The sequence below is a fragment of the Micropterus salmoides genome, unplaced genomic scaffold (genome assembly GCF_014851395.1).
Source record: "Micropterus salmoides isolate LMB-PRFRI ecotype aquatic unplaced genomic scaffold, ASM1485139v1 Ms_hic_scaffold_2708, whole genome shotgun sequence".
Classification (NCBI taxonomy): domain Eukaryota; kingdom Metazoa; phylum Chordata; class Actinopteri; order Centrarchiformes; family Centrarchidae; genus Micropterus; species Micropterus salmoides.
The window spans coordinates 15,001-20,061 of record NW_024041938.1 but is presented as its reverse complement, the minus strand read 5'-3'; the positions used below and the strand labels follow the sequence as shown (position 1 = coordinate 20,061).

General features: G+C 41.7%; 1 pseudogene; it reads left to right on the top strand.

The window, feature by feature from the left end:
* Positions 1 to 249: 249 nt before the first annotated feature.
* The window catches only part of LOC119919386, a 13,324-nt pseudogene continuing 8,512 nt past the window's right edge, over positions 250 to 5,061 (top strand).

Sequence of the window (5,061 nt, the reverse complement as noted above, 5' to 3'; positions counted from 1 at the left end):
GTATTCTATATTAGAAGCCTGAAGAGGGAAAAGTACACTGTGGTTTGATAGAAACCCACAAAATTTTTTCTTTAATTATTTCTGATCCTCAGGTCCGAAACCAGTGTTCCAGGACATAAGGCATCTGTAGGATTTGTACAGAAAATATATATGAAAATTATTTATAATATAATATATATACCAATATATATGATTGTGTGTGTTCTTGTTATGCTAATATTACCATAACTGTAATATTAGAAGCTCTAATATCTCTCTGTTTCAAATCTGCCCGGCATTAATCTCTCCCTGCAGAGACAGGCAGCTGTTGTTCCTGGAGGACCTCCCCTCCCCCCCGGGCCCCCCGGTGGCCCTCTGCCTCCTCACCCACACCTGCTTTTGCAGGTATGGGTCCACCCTCCCCCGCCGCCACCTTCTGGGGCATGATGCCTCCTCCACCTCCCCCACCCCCTCCTCCAGGTGGACCACTGCCTCCTGCTGGACGCCCACCCTTCGGGGGTATCCCCCCCCTCCAGGAGCACCCCTAGGACCGTCCCTGAAGACAAAGAACATTCCCCAGCCAGCCAATCCGCTCAAATCCTTCAACTGGTCCAAATTAGCTGAGGTGAGAGTCACAATATTATAGAATATAGTAATGCTGTGTGTTAAAATAGGAGATAAAAATGTCTTATTCTCCTCGGCTCAGAACAAATTGGAGGCACTGTGTGGATGGAGGTGGACGATGCCAAGGTTTTCAAATCCTGGATCTGGATGACATTGAAAAGACCTTCTCAGCCTATCAGAGCAGCAGGTACTGAGGATGATGCATTTCATCTCCCAAACTCACCAAATGTCGCCGTCTAGTGTCAGAGAGAGAGACGGGGAAGGGCCAATTGATTGGGTGGGATGGGTGGCTGTGGGCTCAGCTGGTCTGCATTTCGTTTTTGCAAATTTCTCAAGCAAAGTTATAGAAGGGTATGGACGTACTGTGAGGCAAGTGAAGAAAAATTATTCTGGTGATCCATTCCTAAGTCTGATCTAAATAGTTATCTCTCCTGTGTTTATGACTTAAGACAGGTAAACCCAGGATCATATTCTAAGTTAATTTCTGTGAAAACATTTTATTGTTTTGTCAGCATTTGTTGTTGTAATAATTATTTTGGCCACAAGAGGCTGAAGTGCACCATTACCATTCCCTATGTTGTAAATAGACCAAAAGTGTTTTCTTCCAGCTGCCAAAACGTTTTTCTGCCTGTTTCACAGATGGAAAAAAAAAAAACATCTAAGAAACTTATAAAGATTGTCATGACAAAACCTTTTTTTTTTCACTTGTTCTTAAGTTCCCTCACTTGCCTCTCAGGTCATCCATAGCAGGGAGAAGGGAAGAGGTCGAAGCATTTTCAAAAGTCAAAAAAGTAGAAGGGAGAAATTGCCAGATAGATTAAGGTTTATTAGATGCAAAACGTTGCTTGAATCATCTACTGGAATGCAAATTTTGCTATTTTTCTTTGTGGTTTTGAACTTTCTGCCATATATGATTGAAAGTGCATGAGTGAGCTGCTCGGCTTTAGTTTGCAATTCATTTAGTTCCCATTTCTCCATAATACGTAGTGTCTTCATTACCAAGGAGAATGAGCATGTCCTTGTTGTTCCAGCTCAACCCAACCAGTGTTCAAACATGACCTTCAGCATGTCCAACACACATTATAAGATGTTAAAAAAAGATAATTAACTGGAAATGTGACTTTCACCAACACAAAGATAGATCCTGACTTGATTAGCCTGATTAAACAGAAAAATGCCAAAACAAAAACTACATACTCGACAGATTTCTTACATGCCCAGCATGTGAATCATAAGCATGCATCATTCACACTGAACAACCACATGTCTCACTGCCTCTTATTCATTACTGATTGACCACCCGTCATCTAAGTGCTGAATGAGCTCTGATTCATTTTGCTGTTTGTTTTTATGGGCTGCAATCATGTAACTGCTTTACTTATCTAATGAGTGCTTACATCTCCCTGCTTCCTGCCTGCATTTTAGGACTCTTTATGATCAATAACAGCAAACAGGTGAGTGCACTTACAGTACCGTAGATGTACAGTCTGGAATTGTGTCGCTCCAAGTGTATTCAATCAGACTTTATTTATATGTATGTTCATGTCTATTTTACTTACAGCTACATCTTATTACTTAAAGTGTGCCAACAGAATATGCAGCCTGTGAGACTTTTTGTGTGTGTCGTGTTTGCATGTACTCATGAATGTGTGTTCTCAAAGCCTTTGTACTGTATTTCATGTTTGGGCTTTTAGGGCACGTGTCGTTGTGTGTCTGACCGTCTGAACCTAAAACTAAAAGGTGCGTGTTCAAATAGCCTGTTGCCCTCTAAGCTCTTCGTCACTTTGCTCACAGAAAGAGGCAGAGGACGACACGCTGAGCTCTAAAAAGTCAGGAGCTGTCACTCATTGATGGCCGTCGAGCTCAAAACTGCAACATCCTCCTCTCGCGGTACGTTTTATTGCATCATCATCAAGCATCACTTACTGACACATCTTAGGCTATGCAGGTGAAACTCCAAAAATTAGTATATTGTGCAAAAGTTCATTTATTTCAGTAATTCAACTTAAAAGGTGAAACTAATATATTATATGACTCATTACATGCAAGTGAGATATTTCAAGCCTTTATTTGTATAATGTTTATGGCTTACAGCTTATGAAAACCCCAAATTCAAAATCTCAGAAAATTAGAATATTGTGAAAAGGTTCAGTATTGTAGGCTCAAATTGTCACACTCTAATCAGCTAATAATCCAAAAAACCTTCAAAGGGTTCCTGAGCCTTTAATTGGTCTCTCAGTCTGGTTCAGTGTAATTCACAATCACGGGGAAGACTGCTGACCTGACAGTTGTGCAGAAAACCATCGTTGACACCCTCCACAAGGAGGCAAAGCCTCAAAAGGTAATTGCAAAAGAAGTTGGATGTTCTCAAAGTGCTGTATCAAGGCATATTAATAGAAAGTTAAGTGGAAGGGAAAAGTGTGGAAGAAAAAGGTGCAAGCAGCAGGGATGACCGTAGCCTGGAGAGGATTGTCAGGAAAAGGCCATTCAAATATGTGGGGGAGTTCACAAGGAGTGGACTGAGGCTGGAGTTACTGCATCAAGAGCCACCACACTGACGGGTCCTGGACATTCTTCAAATGTCGTATTCCTCTTGTCAAGCCGCTCCTGAACAACAAACAACGTCAGAAGCGTCTTACCTGGGCTAAAGAAAACAAGAACTGGTCTGTTTCTCAGAGGTCCAAAGTCTCTCTTTTCTGATGAGAGCAAATTTTGCATCTCATTTGGAAACCAAGGTCCCAGAGTCTGGAGGAAGAATGGAGAGGCACACAATCCAAGATGCTTGAAGTCCAGTGTGAAGTTTCCACGTCTGTGTTGGTTTGGGGAGCCATGTCATCTGCTGGTGTTGGTCCACTGTGCTTTATTAAGTCCAGAGTCAGCGCAGCCGTCTACCAGCACATTTTAGAGCACTTGATGCTTCCTTCAGCAGACGAGCTTTATGGAGATGCTGACTTCATTTTCCAGCAGGACTTGGCACCTGCCCACACTGCCAGAAGTACCAAACCTGGTTCAATGACCATGGGATACTGTGCTTGATTGGCCAGCAAACTCGCCTGACCTGAACCCCATAGAGAATCTATGGGGCATTGCCAAGAGAAAGATGAAAGACATGAGACCGAACAATGCAGAAGAGTTGAAGGCCGCTGTTGAAGCATCCTGGTCTTCCATAAACCTCAGCAGTGCCACAGGCTGATAGCATCCATGCCTACGCCGCATTGAGGCAGTAATTCATGCAAAAGGGGCCCAAACCAAGTACTGAGTACATATGCATGATTATACTTCTCAGGGCTGACATTTCTGTTTTTGAAATCCTTTTTTTTATTGATTTCATGTAATATTGAAATTTTCTGAGATTTGCATGTAATGAGTCTATATAATATATTAGTTTCACCTTTTAAGTTGAATTACTGAAATAAATGAACTTTTGCACGATATGCAAATTTTTCAAGTTTCACCTGTATATTTAAACTGGACTCATCTGTTGTGTGCTGCAGGCTGAAGCTTTCAACGAGGAGATCAAGAGAGCCATTCTAACCATGGACGAACGGAGGACCTTCCCAAAGACATGCTGGAGCAGGTACGTCAGCAGGCTTCCTGGTTTTCGTTATTGGGTAGGGAATTAGAGAAACCTGTTTCCCAAGGTAGATTTTCTCAGGGAGATCACAGATGTATAGATAACCATGCCTTTTTACGACCTTTTATATGTTCGATGTGCAGGACAAAGACTTCAGACAGGGAAAGTATCTGTGAAAGCTGGAAGTCACAGGAAGAAAGGAAAGATCATAATGTAGCGATACATCATCTTATTCAATATAATTCAATCCAAAGTAATACTGAAACTAACACAAAAAAGCTTCAAGAAGTCTAAATAAGTCGGTTTCTGCCACTGAAGATTTGAAATTCAGAAACATGCGTTGTCACTGTGCCAAAATTTTGTGCTAAGTGACATACATTGTTATAAATCTGATAACAGTATGTTTTAAGTTTCTCACTTGAGAAACATACCAGTGTATGAAAAAATGCTACGATAGACTGAACATGATGATAAATCCTTCCACTGTCATTAACTGGTGACGTACAGATGAATGTGTGTTAAATACTAAAATGGACTTTTACTGCCCCGTCAGCTGCTGAAGTTCATCCCAGAAGAGCGATGTGGATCTTCTGGAGGAGCACAAACATGAGCTCGACCGAATGGCAAAACCAGACCGCTTCCTCTATGAAATGAGCAGGTACTTTACTCATACAGTTTTTCTTTCTCATGTGCTGCCTTTTTGAATTCTGCAGTAATTGGATACTAACCTCAGAACTGCTATCTTCAGGTCAGTGCAGCACGCTGCAATCAGATGTGCTGACAAACAATAGCCATTGTTTCCTCTTAGTCAGAGCAGATAAGGAAATGAGACATGGGTTTCGACTTAGCCGGGAACATAGTATGTGTGTGAATCACTATTTCTA